Below are 20575 nucleotides of genomic sequence, written 5' to 3'. Positions count from 1 at the left end.
TAAGTAAGTGTAACTTTGGTGCTGCTGTTAGATTGGCATTGCAAGGGATTGTGGGATACCATTCCCTTTGCTTGTCTGGCAGCGTTGCCAGATAGAGTCACAGTTTTCCAGCCCAAAAGTCAATTGAAAACCGCCAGACCCAGCCAAAAACCGCCCAACGCAGCTTTTGTTGATGTTTTTTTTCGTACTGGACTGATTTAGCAAAATAAAAGATGTTTCTAAATAAAAGACAGTTCATACTAATAATAAAATGTGTACACTATTGAACATTTCTTCAGCGGGCCGCCTTCTTCCATTCATTTGCTTAACCCGCTCTATACCCGCTATAACCTAAACCTGCGTCCGGCTGTTTCATCCTTGTGCGGCGCTGGAGCGCCCCGACTATCGTGTCAACCTATGATGAACGTATTTTGCGCTCTCTGTGTAGGACACACTGAGGAGCGCGGGGGAAACAACTCTCAGCTGGAGAGGGTGTGAACAGGTGAACGGGTAGAGAGGAAAAGCAGGTAAAGAGGCGGAGGAGGGGCTTTGGCATAAACTCTGTCAGAAAGATGGAAACACGGGCGTCAGATTAAGACGCAGCTTTCCCTGCGGGAGTTGAAGCAGAGACTTTCCCTGGGATGATTTTATGAACTCAAACATGGAAACATGATTACCAAGTAGAACTCTTCAAAATAATAAACCTGATCTCTCCACATTCTCCGTGTCTACCATGCATTGACAAACATCGCTCCATGCAGCGATCAGACCATAACTTCAGCTGGTAGCTCTTCCCACACACAGCCGCAGTGTCAGGCTTTAAAGAACACAATTTCTTAGAGGCGGGGCGGGGCGTTGAACACACCCAACGACAGGTTTGATGACAGAGCCCATTAAGCGTCTCTGCCTGGTGCGTTCACTGAGCTTCAGTACATAAGACTCCAACAGGCACACAGCCTAATGTAGTCCGCTATTATATATTCATGAGGGGAAAAAACCCGCCGAACCTACCCTAAAACCGCCCAAATTATGCATACCCGCCCAAAGCCATTTTTACCCGCAAATTTAGAACCAAAACTGCCCAATTGGCAGAAAACCGCCCTATCTGGCAACACTGTTGTCTGGACGGATTTGGGTTTAAGTGTGGGTTTTTGACCAAATGTGTTTAGTTGTTTAGCTGTTTTACTGTTTTGCCCTGTTATTTTGTCCTACTATGCTTACGTCTCTGCAACATGAGGGAGAGTGAAGGAGAGGATGATGTGTTTATATAGCACCCCTACTGGTGGTTCATGTAATGACAATGATGGAAAATTCTTTAATGAATTTATGCACTCTGAGCATTTTTTTCCCGTCCTTTTTGTTGTTACAAAAATGAGCATATCTGCCGGCTCAAACTTAGACATGAGAGTTCAAGAAATATAATTAATTAAGATGGAAAAAATATTAATTAAATTGGAGTCATATGTCATTTAGTTAGATAAATACGTAAATTTGAGTTGTATAAACAATTATTGAGTTTTATAGACGTAAAAAATTAGGTTGAATAAATTTAACTCAATTATTTGTTACCAATAGAAGTAATTCATTTAAGTTGGCAAAATTGGATAAGTTATATATATGCGTCACAAGGAAAATGGAAACAAGATCAGAAACTCGTGCGTTTACTTTGTCTGTTCTTCTACTACTAGCAGAAACTCTTTCTTTTGATGATGCAGCCGTGTTACTTTTTTGATGGACGTATAATCTTCATACGCCGTCTTTAAAATCTCAGACTCCGTCTCACTGAAGTATAGCGCTTTCTTTTTTTTCCCTTTTTTTCCATGGTGACTCCAGAAATCGGTGATCTATTGAGAATGTCTTTATGTACCTGCTGTGCACGTGCATTAACCCAGGGTTACCAAGTCAAGCGTAATTACGTCAACTCATATCCGGTCTTTTGGAACCGACATACCCAGAGTAAGCAAGTTCAGGCGGATTTCAGCCAGAGTTCAGGGTTAAACTCAGGGTAGTTTAAACATGCTTCCTGGAATACCTCCCAGATGCATATGGCTCTGGAGCCTCAGATGGCAGATCCCTGGTTTAGAGAAGGTATATGGGGTCAAATCAGGATCAGTTTAAATAAATTGAAAAATCGATTTTTGAATTTAAAAAAAAGAAAGAAAAGTGCTGAATTGCTTTTAAAATGTAGGGCAGTAAATAGTTTTTTAGTAGTTCGGGGTTTGGATTCGGACATAGCCTAAATAAACAGTACACAAACGTGAAATTCATTACCTATAATATGGAAAGTAAGGAAAAGTTATAAAAATGTGAAAAATAAATACACATTTTGAAAAAATATTACATTATTACACACGCTGACCTAAAGGCATTGCAGTCAACCCAGTTTGTACAGGACTGCACAATTGTCTGTGCATAAGAACTGGAGCGACTGAGTGTGACATCACCCAAAGAAAATGGTTTTTAGTCGTAATTTTTTCGCAACACTTGCATCGCTGTGTTGGAACCAGAAATTGTCATGAAACAGAGATTGGTCCACATCTGTGTGAATCAACATTTCTATGGCAACCACTCTCGCCAGTCAGGAGTTATTTTCTTGAAAGTCCACACCCCTACCAAGGGGGATTGGTAGAATTTGTTGACAAAACTTCCAATTTGTTAACAAAATTTCCTGTTTGGATGTTCTCATATTCAGTCCAGGGGAAAAACACCAAACACTGCAGTTTCGAGGATAAAAACGATTAAAATGTAAAAATCATATTGCCTTTAAAGTACAGATTGGAGAACAGATATTTATTTTACTATTAGTACACATCTAATGATGACAAGTGAGACACTGCCTCACCTGCCTCCTCTGACTACACGTTCCTGGAATGTACTAGGGTTAAATTAATTTTATTCATTTTGAATTGCTTGAAAACCTGAAGACCAAAACACAAACTCGTTCCTGATTGTGAACTCCCTTTCAAGGTCAGCAGAAACAGCCATGTGGGGAGAAGATTTATGGAGTTGGGCTGAACTGGAGTGAATTTCATTTTCTGCTTGGCAGAGCTATCGAACCCCCTGGGTCTTTTGATGTTGTGCCTTTGTGTAAGCTTTTTAAAAAGCAGTGGACATCTTATGAATACAAACACAAAGGCTTCTTCTGTGAATGTTAGTGCCTTTTAATTAAGGCAGACGGCACAGTAAAAAAAACTAAACAACAACAAAAGCCCCAAAACAGCTTTGAAACAGTACATTTTTACAGCTCAGCAAGTCTAGAATTTTTCAAATAAGAACAACGTTTCTCCGTCTGTTGGGGACATTCAGCACAGAAAGGAAATCTGAGACTCATTATCAGCTGCATAACACCTTTGATCAAAAAGAGCCGCTGTATTTGCCACTTGTTAGATTAGTGACGCTCTCGCCCACAAACAACAGGTGTTTTATTGTGCACGAGCAGCCTCATCATCTTTCTGGAAAGCACACAAACAGCTGCATCAGACCATTAAAAAATACATCACAATAACAACATATGAGCACGAGAGCCATGCAGCCTGTATCACTGTATTTGATCTCCATTCATTCGTTCCAGCCGTGTGTACCCTGTATCATGGTCAAAGGGATGACCATTGTCATGATGTCTTTTATAGGATCTCATTGATCTAACAGTCTTTCTGTGATTAGAATAATGATGGATGCCAATCTGTTGTATTTTTTAAACAATACTCTGTGGATGGAGCTGCTGCTCTCTTAAATATAAATAGTGACATTTTACATTTAAAAAAAGGTTGTGGTATTATGTTTAAAAAAACTACATTCATATCTACCAGAGGTCTAGGAGCTTGAGGGTCCTGCGCAGTATCTTAGCTGTTTCTAGCACTGCACTTTTCTGGACTGAGAGGTCTGAGGTCTTTCCAGGTATCTGTTGTAGCCACTCCTCCAGCTTGGGGGTTACTGCCCCGAGTGCTCCAATTGCCACAGGCACCACTGTCACCTTCACTTTCCAGGCTTTCTCCAGTTCTTCTCTGAGTCCCTGGTATTTCTCCAGTTTCTCATGTTCCTTCTTCCTGAGGTTTCCATCGCTTGACACTGCCACATCCACCACAACGGCTTTCCTCTGTTCTTTATCCACCACTACAATGTCTGGTTGGTTCGCCATTACCATCCTATCAGTCTGGATCTGGAAGTCCCACAGGATCTTTGCCCTCTCATTCTCTACCACATTCAGAGGTGTTTCCCATTTTGACCTTGGGGTTTCCAGTTCGTATTCTGCACACATGTTCCTGTATATTATTCCAGCCACTTGATAGTGGCGCTCCATGTATGCTTTACCTGCCAGCATCTTACACCCTGCAGTTATGTGCTGGATTGTTTCAGGCGCCTCTTTGCACAGCCTACACCTTGGGTCTTGTCTAGTGTAGTAGATCTACACATATATATATACACTGACCAAAAATATAAACGCAACACTTTTGTTATTGCTCCCATTTTTTATGGTATGACCTCAAAGATGTGAAACATTTTCCACATACACAAAATAACCAGTTCTCTGAACTATGTGCTTTAGACTGGCCACAAGAAAAGGCCACTCTGAAATCTTCAGTTGTAACACACAGCACACTGCCGCAGATGTAGCAAGATTTTAGGGGGAGCGTGCAATTGGCATGCTGATAGCAGGAATGTCCACCAGAGCTGTTGCAATGGAATTGAATGTCCATTTCTCCACCATAAGCCGTCTCCAAAGGCGTTTCCGAGAATTTGGCAGCACATCCAACCGAAGATTTCAGTGTGGTGTGATTTCAGTGATATATACAGTCCTCCACTGTATATATCCATAATATATTCATATTTAATATGAGCCTCAGACTGGAGAAGGTACCAGTCCTCTGGAGGACTTCCTGCCTGGTTCCGGTTCCAAAGGTACCTCGTCCTACGGAACCGAACCACTTCAGACCTGTCGCCTTGACTTCCCACCTGATGAAGGCTATGGAGAGGATCATCCTCAGCCATCTCCGCACTCAGGTGAGCTCAGCACTGGACCCGCTGCAGTTTGCATATCGACCAGGCATCGGGGTGGATGACGCCATCATCTACCTGCAGCATCGGGCCCTGTCTCACCTGGAGGCCCCTGGGAGCACTGTGAGAGTCATGTTTTTTGATTTTCTCCAGTGCTTTCAACACAATTCAGCCATCACTGCTGAGGAGGAAGCTGGAGGTTGCAGGTGTTGACCAACATCTGGTTGCTTGGACCATCAACTACCTCACAGACAGACCACAGTTTGTGAGGCTGCGTGACTGTGTGTCTGATGTGGTGGTCTGCAGCACGGGGGCACCTCAAGGGACTGTGCTCTCCCCATTCCTGTTTACCCTGTACACATCAGACTTCACCTACGACTCCCACCACTGTCATCTGCAGAAGTTCTCAGACGACATTGCCATTGTGGGCTGTGTATCAGGGGGGGATGAGCAGGAGTACAGGGGGGTCATCACTGACTTTGTTAGCTGGTGTGAAGTTAACCACCTGCTGCTTAACACCAGCAAGACAAAGGAGCTGATCCTGGACTTCAGGAGGTCCTCACCATCACAGTCACCGGTGAACATCCAGGGTTCAGACATTGAGGTCGTGGACACATTTAAATATCTGGGTGTTCACCTGAACAACAGACTGGACTGGTCCAACAACACGGATGCTCTGTACAGGAGGGGCCAGAGTCGCCTTCACCTGCTGAGGAGACTGAGGTCATTTGGCGTGTGCAGACAGCTGCTGAGGACCTTTTACGACACTGTGGTGGCCTCAGTGGTCCTTTGTGGAGTAGTGTGCTGGGCGGGGGGCAGTGCAGGCAGAGACTTGAAGAGGCTTAACAAACTGGTTAGGAAGGCCGGCTCTGTCCTGGACTGCACACTTGAGTCCATCGAGGAGGTGGCGGACGGGAGGATGTTAGCTAAGCTGACATCCATCATGGATAACCCCTCCCACCCCCTGCAGCAAACTGTAGAGGCGCTGACCAGTATGGAAGCGATTATGTAGCATAAATAAAAAGCAAAGTCAAAACCAGAAATGCTTTTTCATTTTCAAAATGAAGCTGCATTTTTTGACTCAAAAATATAATGAAAAAGCAATCCACCAAAATGCTTTTTCATTTCCTTCCTCAACACAGCTTATTCTGTCACTTAATTAAAATTAAAATGAAAATGGTATTTGACATTTCATTTTCAATCAGTTCTCTGGTAAATGTGTAGCATAATTCATTTAGAAATGTCTAATTTGACCATTAAAATGGAATAATAGAAATGCTTTTTAATTTTCAAAATGAAGCTGCATTTTTTGACTCAAAATTAAAAAGAAAAAGCAAGATTTCAAAATGCTTTTTCATTTCCTTCCTCAATACAGCTTATTCTGTCACTTAATTAAAATGATAAAGAAAATGGTATTTGACATTTCATTTTCAAAAAGGTCCCTGGTAAATGTGTACCAAAATTCATTTAGAAATGTCTCATTTGACAATTAAAATGGATTAACAGAAATGCTTTTTAATTTTCAAAATGTAACTGCATTTTTTGACTCAAAATTAAAAAGAAAAAGCAATATTTCAAAATGCTTTTTCATTTTATACTTAAAACCGCTTATTCTGTGTCATAATTCAAACGAAAATGCAAAGAGGGGATTGCATTTGCATTTTAACATCCACCCCGCGCAAGTTGTCACAATATTCAATTCGAAAAAGCATTAGCAGAGGGGAGGCGGGGCGATGACGTCACTGCTTTCTCCGTGTGTCCGGCTGCTGACTGACGCACACACGCGCACCAAGAGCAGACTGTGTTAGCGGCAGAGAAGAGGGTTTTGTGATGGTTGTGAACTTCTGATGAGTTTCCACAGCTTCTCAGGACTAAGTAGCTGCATGTCCGCCTTCTGCGGTCCTCCTCCGGACGCACCGCGAACAAGCTTTGTTCTTTGGACCGCCAGCTGCCTTCGCACAGCGGAGCGCGAAGCTCCGACGATCGCTGAAGGCGGAAATGCTGCTACGATCTGAGAAACCATCATATGAATTTCTGTTTCCAGTGGTGTCCAGAACAAAATAAAGACTGATGTAATTCACAGATATTTACACATTTATCTGCAGCTTCGCGGTGAATTTGCTGTTTGATGACAGCTGGAGCTCCATCATCAGACAGCAGATTTCTCGATGCTAAACGTTGCTGGTTGGACCAAAAACACTCACTCAGCGCGAAGCTGCAGGAGACTATCTTCATAATGTGCTTTTATAACAGTTATGCTAATATTTTACGGCCTGCTCTGCTCGATTATATGTTTTTAAATCCGTGCGGTCAGACGACGCTAAAGTTGGCTTACGATTCACAGCTTCTGATTCGCGAGGGAGCTAAAGGAACATTCTGCTGCATTTTTCATATTAAGATTACGTAAAACCGGGTCCTGTTCAAAAACCGCTGGACCTGGCCTGCTCAAACCTGGATTCCTGGATCTTAATAAAACAAACAGCAAATTCACCGCTAAGCTGCAGATAAATGTGTAAATATCTGTGAATTACATCAGTCTTTATTTTGTTCTGGACACCACTGGAAACAGAAATTCATATGATGGTTTCTCAGATCGTAGCAGCATTTCCGCCTTCAGCGATCGTCGGAGCTTCGCGCTCCGCTGTGCGAAGGCAGCTGGCGGTCCGAAGAACAAAAGCTTGTCCGCGGTGCGTCAGGAGGAGGACCGCAGAAGGCGGACATGCAGTTACTTAGTCCTGAGAAGCTGTGGAAACTCATCAGAAGTTCACAACCATCACAAAACCCTCGTCTCTGCCGCTAACACAGTCTGCTCTTGGTGCGCGTGTGTGCGTCAGTCAGCAGCCGGACACACGGAGAAAGCAGTGACGTCATCGCCCCGCCTCCCCTCTGCTAATGCTTTTTCGAATTGAATATTGTGACAACTTGCGCGGGGTGGATGTTAAAATGCAAATGCAATCCCCTCTTTGCATTTTCGTTTGAATTATGACACAGAATAAGCGGTTTTAAGTATAAAATGAAAAAGCATTTTGAAATATTGCTTTTTCTTTTTAATTTTGAGTCAAAAAATGCAGTTACATTTTGAAAATTAAAAAGCATTTCTGTTAATCCATTTTAATTGTCAAATGAGACATTTCTAAATGAATTTTGGTACACATTTACCAGGGACCTTTTTGAAAATGAAATGTCAAATACCATTTTCTTTATCATTTTAATTAAGTGACAGAATAAGCTGTATTGAGGAAGGAAATGAAAAAGCATTTTGAAATCTTGCTTTTTCTTTTTAATTTTGAGTCAAAAAATGCAGCTTCATTTTGAAAATTAAAAAGCATTTCTATTATTCCATTTTAATGGTCAAATTAGACATTTCTAAATGAATTATGCTACACATTTACCAGAGAACTGATTGAAAATGAAATGTCAAATACCATTTTCATTTTAATTTTAATTAAGTGACAGAATAAGCTGTGTTGAGGAAGGAAATGAAAAAGCATTTTGGTGGATTGCTTTTTCATTATATTTTTGAGTCAAAAAATGCAGCTTCATTTTGAAAATGAAAAAGCATTTCTGGTTTTGACTTTGCTTTTTATTTATGCTACATAATCGCTTCCATAGACCAGCTCCTTCAGCACAAGACTGTTGCACCCTCAGTGTAAGAAGGAGCGCTACCGCAGGTCATTCCTCCCCACAGCCATCAGACTGTACAACACCGTGTCAAAGTGACACTCCACGGTCCCAGGGGTATTTTTTCTGTTTAGTCATTGATTCATTTACTTTTGTTGTAGTTGTTGTTTTTCAATTTTAAATTGTTTTTTGTTCCTGAACAGTTGTTTGTTTTTGTTTTTGGTGTGAACTTCATTAGTTATTTCTGTATTTTGAAAAAATTTGTAATGTTTTTTTACAGTTTACATGTTTTGCAGACCGCATGTTTTTTTTACACTTTTGCAGCTGTATTTATTTAATATTTAATATTTATTTCTTTATTTAATAAGAATCTCATTTTTGATAATAATTTTTCATAATAATTTTAGTAATATTTTTAATTATCTAATATAAATGTCATTTGTGATGTCCTTTATTGATGTTATATTATATAGATTATTTCTGAATGTCGTGTTGCTGCCACAGAAATGAAATTTCCCCATTGTGGGATTAATAAAGTCATCTATCTATCCATCTATCTATCTATCTATATCCAGCAAATCCACAACTTACATCACTAAAACCTGTGAGCAGATATGGATCCGTCTGCACTGGAATTCAAAATGTAGAATCGCTCAAACAAGTTCCGTGAATTTTAGGAGCTCTTATGTTTTGAGGCAGATAAAAGCCTTCATCTCAGTTTTAGCCCCCAGTTACTGAGATCTCTGTATCTATATGTCGGAAAAACTGAAGAGAAAAAAACAGTTTAAAGTGGGTCACTCTGTTCCACTCGAACACCTGGAGTGCAAAAGGTCTTTCTGCAATGACCGTGTTTCCAAATATAAGACTTTACCTTGTGATTAAATAGTCAGAGTGAATAAAATGTTTAAATATGTAGAGAAAATCCCCCATGACAGCTGTTGAAGGGAAAATTAAGATAAAAGATTTTTTAAAAACACACACAACCCGGAATTGAACCTTAGCCTCCAACATGGAAGCCAACAGTTGTTTAAAAAGGAGAGATCTTCAAAAAGAGAATGAATACATACATACATACATACATACATACATACATACATACATACATAGGGAGAGTCCTTGATCTAAATGCTTGCAAGGTTTATATGAATGAAAGATGCTGAAACATACAATTCTTTTTTTCGTTTTGGTAATTAAACTCTGGAACACGGCCTGTCTGATGTTTCTTGTGGACAAGGGACTGCTAAGGGTTTTTAAAAACTATTACAAAATAAGAATGAGGAGAGTTCAGAAAAACATCCTGCATCATGGAGTAAGATATAGTTAGAGACATTTTTGGAACTGGAAGCAGTTGGAATAGAACCGAGAAAGAAGACTTTCCTCTTTGGCCATGTCTTCAAAATAAGAGAAAATAAGGAGAACTTTAAAGAACAAAGTAACAGAGACTTTTGTAGAAAATACATTTTGCAAAAGTAAGATAAAGGTTTGGTTTCAATTTGACAGAAAATGATATAAGTAAAAAATCAGTGATTTAAATACTTCTAGTGAAGTATTTTCTCTTTCTGGTGTTATAAGAATTAACATGAAAAAGTTTCACTGAAGAACAACAAGGCACAACCATGTTTTGTTGGCAGAACCTTTTCTGGCAGCTTAATCCAAGAAACACACACACACCCACGCAAACTCACCCACACACACTAATACAGCACATATATATGCAATATAAATAAGTTATTTCAGTGGTTTTTCAACTGAAATAAAAATTCCTAATTAAAATCCAACAGCTTAAATTGCTCCAATGTGGTATTTATTTATTTTTATTTTTACTTAACCTTTTTTTTATCCAGGCAAGACAGATTAAGAAAAAAATACTTATTTTCAACTGTGGCCCAGAAAACGGCAAGACCTTTTAAGAAAGAAAAATAACACGAGTTACAGGAAACACATGGACAGAAACAATAACGGTAAAACAGGAACAACACAACTACATACATATTTTTAAATGATAGATTGTTCTAACACCATGTATTGTGGTCTATAGTTGCCAATCTGGTTGGTGAGAATTGATGCACTAGTTTTTATCACAGACTTGTATTTTGAAATTGTAGATTTAGATAGCCCTACAAAATAGTGCACGCCCTATAAAGTGCACTAACTGAGGAGTAGCGAGGGAGTTCAGACTTAATCATCGCTCACAAAATGCAGGACTGCTTGTGGTTCCTAGAATTTGTAAAGGTAAAGGTGGAGGTAGAGCCTGTAGTCATCAAGCCCCTGTCATATGGAATAAGCTCCCAGCTCATGTAAGAGAGTTTCAACATTCAAAGTCAGGCTAAAAACATTCCTCTTTGGACAGGCTTATTGTCAGACTAGCTAGTGTTCAGAGAATATTTACCTTACTGTTAACATGTTTAAATTAAACTCAACAATAACAATTAATTTGTTAATAGGCTGCTGGAAATTTGAAGCTGGGGAAAGTATGGTGCACTGGGGTTTTGTCCTCTATTCTCGTCTACTTCTACTCTCCTTCTCTCCTCTTTTCTTGATCATTATTCATCATTTGGTTCTCCATGCCTCTGTTTGGTGCAGTGCGATTCACTGCACCTGCACACTGTCCCTCTTTCCCACTCCCCTCTTGGGGAGTGATTCAGATTCCAGTTGGCTCGTGGCTGTGGTCCTCACCCCTGGCTCGTCTGTACCCCTGTACCTGACCGTGTACCTCGTCTGTGGCTTGTCTCGCACCCCCAGCCATCCCCCGACTCCATCTGGATGAAGCCAATCTGCTGGACAATTTAAGCATGTAGTTGTTAGATAAGCACATTGTTCTCTAAGAGTTCTGGAACATCAACTGTCTTTCCTGGGGGAGGATCCCTCCTTCATGTGGACACCCCTGAGGTTCCTTCTTTTTTTCCGAGATCTTTTTTTTTTTAGGAGTTTTTCCTTTCTGAAAGGAGGTCTAAAGGCAGGGAGCCCAGTTTAGCTCAGTCTAATTAGTTCAGTTTATAATTTTCTTAATTCCGAATTCTATGTATTCATGATCCTTACGATTTTATGTTTACCTTACAATTACTGTTACGAAGCCCAATGAAATGAATGTTGTTGTGATTTTGGGCTATACAAAGAAAATTATATTGAATTGAATAATTATGAATGCTGTCATTTAAGTCGCAGGACTGGCTCCCAGTCAGCTTAAGGATCGATTTCAAGATCAATTTATTTGTCTATAGAAGTCCTCATAGATTGGGACCATCTTTTTTTTAATCAGAATGACTTTTAGTTTATGGCCCTCCCAGATTTATTTCTTATCCTTTTAGTCAAAAGGAAATGAGCCTAAAAGTGTAGTGGTACTAGTGTGATCACTATTAACCCATCTCTGAATCCAAAGCAGCCCCTCTTCTCTCCATCTGTATTCACCCTGCTCCTCTCTGTCTGCACTTTGTCCTCCGTCTCAGGCTTTCTCTGCCATAATAATCAAGACCCATTTGATGTGATTACTGTGGCGTAAAGTGCATGAAAGAAGATGATTGAAAGCAAATTTTATTTTTTATGTCGGAATAACATTGCTAAATAGATCCTCCCGTCTCAGTGTTTCCACAAATCTCTAAGGCAACTGCTAGTTTATCCATCAAAGGGTGGCAGGTTTTCAGAGTGAGCTTTGAATGACAACTTCTGTCACGGGTAGAGGGCCCGGTGAGATTACAGATGACACACTAATGCTTTCAGTCAGGAATGAGGTCAACACATTGTTAAACCTCGGTCTCTAATGGGCCAAAATGATGGAAGTAAAGACATATGATATAAAAGTAAAAGGGAAAAGAGAAGAGCTGTGAAATCCTAAGAGGGGTGTTGAAAGACAGCTTTATTTAACACAAAATGACCTCATGTTGTGATTTGTAACTGAACCCTTAAAAAGAAAGAAGGCAGGTAGAAAGTAGGGATGCTGTTCAGTGTCTCTGTCTCAATGGGACCTCTCAATGATTTTTCACTTTCTTCCTCTATCTACTTAAAGGCAGCACTCCTCCTAGAGTCTGAAAGAAAACTATCTGCAAAGGAAGAGTGACCCTCTGTGCCCGAGTGTACCTTCTGCACACAAGATGTGAATGAAGCCTCAAAACAGGCAATTTCCATTTCAGACTCTGTGAGTGGTCAGTGAAGCATCATAAATATACAGTTCTGTTTGATGATGCAAAAACACCAAAGAGACCTTTAATTATTGGGTAATTCCATCAGTGCTCCAGTCAAATACCCTCCTGATAAAATTTTACTGAGATTTTCCAATAACAAGGTGCACATGTGTATTATTTTTCTTTTAACAGGGGCTGTTCAGCTGCTGTAAATAAGACACAGCGAAGAATATCAAAGTTGTTTTCTGGAATATCCGAGGGCAGACTTTTGCAAATGACTCCATCAGGAGATATGAGGTGTGAAAGAAAGTGTTCAAAAGTGTGGAGAATGATAACGCTTCTGATTTGAAATGCAGGAGGCATTTTGCTGAGATCAAAGCGGCCCTGATTACACTATTCTCCTCGCAGTTTTTGGTCTTCACAACCTGCCGTGATGTGAAATGTTTCTCCCCCACCATTCAACAAGCACTGAATCCTGCCCCAAATTCATCGCTTTTGCTGTAAAGTTCTTCTACTGTAGCAAAATGCCTCATTTAGGTCTTATTTAGATGTAGTTTAGGACACGCAAGAAACCGATAATTTCTAAAGAAAATGTTCTAACAACTTAACAGATTTTTTAAGTGCAGAAAAGTTTTTTTTAGCTCACACCAACAACCCCATTATCTGAATAAAGTGGACCTTCAGAGTCCATGGGAACCTTAAGAGCAGGGCGTCCACAGACAGTGGTCCTCCTCAGCATCTTCCTTTTCCATAAACTCTACACAGTTTTACCACTGTTCCGACTAATTTCATTGAGGCCATTTGCGTAAGACCTTTGCTCACTAAACCCACTCTAAATACTGGACAATTTAAAACCCAAAAATGATAGTGTATTGAGCCAGCCCACAGAGTGCCCACTTAAGCCAGTGTGGGAAAACATAGGTGGGGCCACCGTGGAAACTGCGGACAAATCCATTTGGCCCACATTTTCTGTCCGCTTTTAAACCATCTGCGGACCACTTGGCCTTGGTGGCTGGGCTATAACCTAACCAAAGCTGCCTTTTAGTTTTATTTACACAATAGGAAGAAGAAAAAAAAGCAGCAGGTATGCCACTTAACACACCACCCAGCTTTCACTTTAGTCAGGGTCTATCTCCTGCACTCACTGCTGTGAATGTATTCAGTTCTCCCACACGAACAGAGACTATCCTTTCCAAACTCCACTTGCTGCCTCTATCAAATTCAAGCCATTAGGTTACCTGCAGTGTGTTTGTTCCTCAAAAGCTGTAAAAATTTCCTGAAGGAATCTCTCTCAGACTTACTGTTGTCTTTCATGTTTTTTTCTTCATCATATTTTTTTTCTCACATCTACTATCATATGATTCAGTTCTGCTTATTTATTTATTCTAAAAGAATCATTCAACGCAGCATTGTGGATTAATCATGACTGTAACTGTAAATTCATTCCAAATATTCCAGAGCATTACATTTAATTCAGTTCAGAACAGGGCAACAAGGCCAGATTGACAGAGAGTGAGAGTGGAGAGGAAAACTCCCTTTAAGCAGAAGATTAGAAAGAAACCACCAGCAGAATTGGACTCTGTGAGAACAACCACCAGCTGGCAATAGCTGGGGCCTGAGAGGACCAGACCCTTCGATTAAAGCCCCTGTAAAACAGTTCTTCTGTCTTTACATGTTTGGCTTTTCTTGTGTCAGAAATATGTCAAGTCTGTTATGAAATAACATTTTTAAATTGTCTATGTGTTTTACAGCAGACCCCCAGGCTGAAGTGGAGGTTCCTCCTCAAATCTCACAGGCTTTGCTCTGACTAAGGATGAAAGAGAGGAGGAAAAAGGGCATTCGCAAATGTTTGGATGAAGACATCACGTGGACAGAAGAAAAGAAACTATGACTCCTGGGGAAAGTATGAAGGAAAAGATGGTGTAAGAATTAAACGATTGGATAAGAAGAAGGAATAGTTAAAGTGGAAAGCAATGGATAAGAGTAGAGTATGAATGTGAATAAAGAATGCATGTGTGAAAAGAAAGTAAAAAATGGAAAAATCCTTTCTGAAAAGACTGTATTACGAGCAGAAAGGGATGAATGTATTAGAAAACTGTATGTGCAAAAAGGATTAAAAGAGCGGAGGAGGCAGGGTTGAGAAAATCCTGTGAGACAGACCTGGACCTGTGGGAGAAAATCTGTCTTTCTTTTCAGGAAAGGTTCTGCTCTGCTCTTGAGCCTGAGTTTATACACAACCTAATCAAATATAACAATGTCCCAGAATACGAATTAATCAATCAATCAATAAATCAGTAAATAAAAATGATGTTAATTTTGCTTTATTAACCATTTTTTTCAACTGCTCAGAATAATGCCTGGACCCTCTGAAAGGCTTGTGTGTCTCTTAGACTGAGTTCTTTGGAAAAAGTGGTTTGGTTTGATCCACTTTGATCTGCTCTGAAAGACTCCTAAAGTATCCCATCAAAAGACATCATGTGGGATATAGAAGATTTAAAAAATAGTTTTAATAATTAAAAACCTGTAAGTGAGTAGAGTGCAGTCTGTTTAAGGTTCCACTCTGATCATCTTTTGATCTATTACCAAAGCGTTCTCAATGGTCGTTTAATTATGATTGTGCCATTTTCATCCAAAATCAAAAACCTATGTCGTTTTCTAGGACATATTTTCTGCAGAGCGGCAGGAGTTCATTAGAAATTCACTTAGCTAGCTTACACCTCCTCACACACCCAACCTAACATTACAACAACAAAAATGGTGAGCAATATTGAAGCTATTCAGTCGTACAGTTTAGATCCAGATTCCAGCTCAGATGAGGAAAACAACGACGTTCATGGATCTATTTGTCTGGAAGTGGATGCATCAGAATGGAGCAGAGCAGGGAACTTGTGGCCCGCCGATTCTAGCTTCTACGTGACAACTACAAGCTTTTTCCAATGTTATTTATACATCTGCTCCTGATTCACAGCTATTTGAATAAAGAAATACTCAGAAATGCAATATTAACCTAATTTTTTTTATAAATGTCATCCATGATCAGAAAAAGGCCACAAGAACACCAACCGTACCATTTTCATCAGAGTGGGTCTTTAAATCCAATCAGTAAACCTAAACAAGGTCCTGGTAACATGTGCAGTAACAACCATCAATCTTTTTACTCACACTACACTGAGGAGTTAGGTTGCTGTAATTTAAGTGCTTAATAGAACTTATAGACACAATGAACTTCATTGAATCACTGAGGAGTTAGGTTAGTGCTGCATCAAGCTTTTTATTTAAGGGGACACAGTCCTCTGCAGCAGCCGTCCTGAATAGAAAAAAAGACAAACTGTTTTTTTGAGATGGAATGGAACCATCACCTAATCTAAATCATTAATGTCTGAAACCCTTCCATCTAAAAGTCATGTTGAAAATTGTGCTGCAGTCAAAGAACTTTCACGGATGAACAATTTCACATCACAAACATGAAGGTACCAAAGTGTGAAAAGGATGATGATGCCCTGCATGATGAAGATAATGATGGACTAAATGGGATTATAGCAGAATAATATTCCCATACAAACACAGAGGATTCCCTCTAGTGAATGCAATTAATTGAAGTCTGAACAATCACAGAGCTGTAATCAGTGGAAAGGGAGGCGTGTGCTTTCCAGGCTCCCGCTAAGCTTCCCAAATTCCCACATGCTGACCTGTGAGGGTGTAAAGGATCTGTAGAGGCCATTGAGATGATCCACAGTATAATACCTTCCAACTGAGGAGTGAGGTTTTTCACTAAACCCCTGAAGCACCTGAAGAGTGAATGGCAGAGCTGCAAGGAGCCAGCCTCTTAGGAGCTTATGATGTTATAACAGTGGTTAGTTTAACCCTTGTGCTTTCCTAGGCACTTTAGCTTTGGGAGTTGGGTCATCTAGACCCACTAGACAGTGTGGTGAACCTTTTTTCTTCAATGATTTGTGATCTTCACTGGTGTCCATGGATTAGATGAAATCTTTCCACCTTTATCCACCTTTGTCATGGTAGGAATAATAATAATAATAAATAATAATACATTTTATTTGTATAGCGCTTTAAATGGCACACAAAGACGCTAAGACGTCAAAGTAAGGGTGGGGTCATCTAAGATAGCACAAGGGTTAAACAAGCCAGTACAGTATGAAGTAATTACTTGCTGGCTTTCAGACAGACAACAAAGATGGTTCCAGTGATCCCTGCTATAGATGTCCAAACAAGAAATACGATTTAACTCATGTTTAGATAAAAGTTTTGTAGTCTAAAGCAGTATTTCTCCTAAAGGTCAGACCAAAGTTATGACTCAAAAGTTTTAACCAACAATCAAATGCTCCATGCTTCATAGGTTAATTGGTTACTCTAAATTGTCCCAAGGTGTGAATGGGAGAGTGCATGGGTGTGTGATTGTGGCCATGTGACAGACTGGCGACCTGTCCAGGATTTCGCCTGCCTTCGCCCACGAGAGGCTGGGATAGCCTCCCGCAACCCCGGGACCCCAAAAGGGAACAAACGGTTTAGAAGATGAATGAATAAATAATAATTTCATTTTGCCCACTCCTGATTCTTTTTTGTTTCTGGTTTAAAGACGTGCAAAAAACATTCAAAGAATATTAGCAGGAATTTGCTTCACCTCAGAGCATTTGTCTGCAGCAGCCTGTTTTAGGAGGTGCCGGCTTTTTTTCATTAGACACTTTGGGGTGTGTGGTACAAAAGCTTCCAAACTTGATCAATAAAAGCAAGGAGGCTCTGCAAGGCCACAGCATTAACACTGGCTTTGTGCTCTGCCAGGCAGTGTTAATGATGTCGCCTTTGAATTGATAAAAGCAAACGTGGGCGGTGCAGGTGTTCAGTCTTAGAAAGGATTACTTTTCAAGACTGAGGGTGTGATAATGAGGGAAACAAAAGACTAACCTTTCTGTAAATGAATAAGTAAATGGGCAATACTTATATAGTTAAATTATATATAGTACAGCCTTTTTCTCCAAACCTTTATCTCCGTCTGAGAGAAGTTCTATCATTGGTGACAAGGAACTACTCGCTGTTGAACTGGTCCTGGAAGAATGGAGACATTGGTTTCCTGGGGCAACAACGTATTCAGACAATACGATTTTAAAGTAACTTAGAACTTCTAAATGCCTTCATGTCTGTCAGATTCCATAGGTTTTTGTTTTATTTTATTTGCAAAACTTGGAGTCTGTTGTTTTTTCTTTCATACATCCCTGGATCCTAGAATCCAAGAAGGGCAAAGCTCTTTCTCTCCACCAGCAAGACTGATCAGGATCCTAGCTACATCTTACCTGAATCCTTCTGCATTTATATCTGCAGGACAGATAGATTATATTAATGGAGACTTTTTGCAGGTTTCCTTCAGCATCTCCCTCACACAAACTGTATGTTCCAGATCATTTATAGGTCAATGGTGTCACTCTTCCAGCCTCACGTCATGTTGATCTCAAACATGTCCAGTGGTTCTGTAATAGTTCTGGTGGCCTTCTTTGAGGAAAGATCTGTTGAACTATGTGGCTGTAAATCATGAGTGTAACAGCAGTTGTTCACCCATTTAGGCCAAGTTTTAAGCCACAACCAAGTACTCATGTCTCTGTTAACTTTGTTACAGGTTTGCCTGCCTCAGGGGTAACACTGTTGTTCTTAGGGTCATTAACAGATTCTCTAAAATGGTTCACTTTCTGCTCCTTTTAAAGTTGCCCTCAGCTAATGAAAATAACTAAACTCATGACTCACCATCCATGAATTCAGTCAGACTCAATGCCATATCCAGGAATGTAGGATCTTATTGAATTACAGTTAAATTTTAGATGTGAAATTAATTTATTTCAAGTAATCAAAACAAAAATACAGAAAAGACAAACAAAAGAGATATACATAAAAATATCAAACTCTGGAGGATTAAATTAAAGGGTATCAAAAGTCAACTATTTGAGCTTTTAGGTGTATCATAGTGTGTTTTAAGTGGATTATAATGTTAATTCCTTACACTTTTTTTCTTTCTCCACGGATCTAGCAGTGATAGGCTAAACTTTTCCTTTTATATGCACAATATGCACATCCATCTTTGCAAAAGTTCAGAGCTTGTTTGTTTTCGTGGGTTAAAACGCAGACACGCTACTAAGGCCGACTCTAGGATGGCACCATGATATAGGCGGCACCCACATAGAGTAAAAGGTGGAGCCTCAGAATTTGAGTTGTTTTACTTCAAGGTAGGAAAATTAGCTGTGAAAATAAGTAATATTTCATTAAAAAAAACTTTCTTTAGTCTGCCAAAGGGTAATACATTTTCATATGGATGAATGTAGTTTACTCTTAAAGGCTTAAGAAAATCATGACATGAGTTCTGAGCATCTGGCTTGTCCTCTGGTTTTCTCCTATAATCCAACAAACCTACTGAAAGACTTAACTAACAACTGGAGATTTGTCTCCATTTGTTGTCCAAGTAAGAATGCCATTTGAGTGAAAAATGTCCACAGCCCCCTGTCCTTCTGTGGAACAGGGTTGTCCCCTTTTCAGGTACTTGTTGGTTGTTGGACGTCTCTGTTTGACACCCAGGATAGGTTAGCCTTGGTGCCTTCAGCTGCAGCCTCTTTTCACTGAGGCAGTAGTGTCTGGCAGAGAGTTCGCCGAGTTTTAATCTCAACTGTTCACATTTAAAAACACCAGACTCATCAATCCCACCTCCACCTTCCAGGGGCCCTCAGGGTCCAACCCATCCTTCCGTGCCCTGGGTCAAGCTGTTTCTGCCTGTTTAAGCAGCTTCATGCTGCAGATCTCTGCAGTCTTTTTCCTTGCGGAGGCTCTCTTGTTTTTGCAGTAGAAGAAACTTTACAAGATGCTTTACCTTTTTTGTGTGTTCTTTCATTAACTACTAATTAAATTCTGTTGTACTTTTCCCGAGCAGCACATTTCTGGGGTCCACTCTCATTTCCCACTCTGACAACATGCCATTAAATCCTGTATGACTGAGCCCAAACAGCAGCACTCACTGACTGCTCCTGCTCTCCCCGGATGAATAAAGAACCGTCCTCCACAGGTTTCCAGTCTATCAGAGTAACACAAGCAGACAAATTATACACACATGCACACTCTAACACTTCAGCTGTCATCCCATATCAGTCATTGTAACACGGAGAGCTTCTGGATAGAGAAAAAAACCTGAACGGGTGCCGGGAGGACAGTCAAACTCAGTTCAGTGATCTCATTGTATTCACTATTAGAATCATTGTGCTGCTTGGCATCCCCTTGTCTCCTATAACCCATCCATCCATCCATCCATCCATCCATCCATCCATCCATCTTCAGAAACAGCTGAATTCTTTCACTAGGTTGCTGGAGCCTATCCCTGCTACTGTTGGGCAAAGCCAGGATTCACCATGAACAAGTCGCCAGTCTGTTGCAGGGCCACACATGCACTAGGAGAAATTTAGAGACATCAGTTAACCTATGAAGCATGTTTTTTGACTGTTTGATAGAACCAGAGTCCCCGGATAAAACCCACACGTTCACAAGGAGAACATGTTCATTTCTTGTGTTTTGTTTGTGTTTGTTTTTTGTTTTTTTTGTTTTGTGGAGGTTAGCTATGACTTTCCTGGATCCCCCTCCCCATGGGCTCTGGTGGAGGTGGTCAAAGCTGCTTGGAATTCACATCAGATTTCATAATTGAAGGTGTTGTCTATTCTGTTCTTTGAAAATCTATTTTTTGTGACTGAATCCTTGAATTTGGTCGAGTCCTTCCACGTTTTCCTCCAACAACCGGGCGTGGCAGGACAAGTTGCCTTCACGCAGGGGGGTCCCAAGTGAGATTTAAGCTGGGACCCTCTGTTTGTGAGGCGAGGGTGTTG

The sequence above is a fragment of the Oryzias latipes genome, chromosome 16 (genome assembly GCF_053564925.1).
Source record: "Oryzias latipes strain Hd-rR chromosome 16, Olatipes_Hd-rR_3.1".
Classification (NCBI taxonomy): Eukaryota; Metazoa; Chordata; class Actinopteri; order Beloniformes; family Adrianichthyidae; genus Oryzias; species Oryzias latipes.
The sequence above is the reverse complement of the archived record's forward strand: the minus strand, read 5'-3'. Positions refer to the sequence as shown.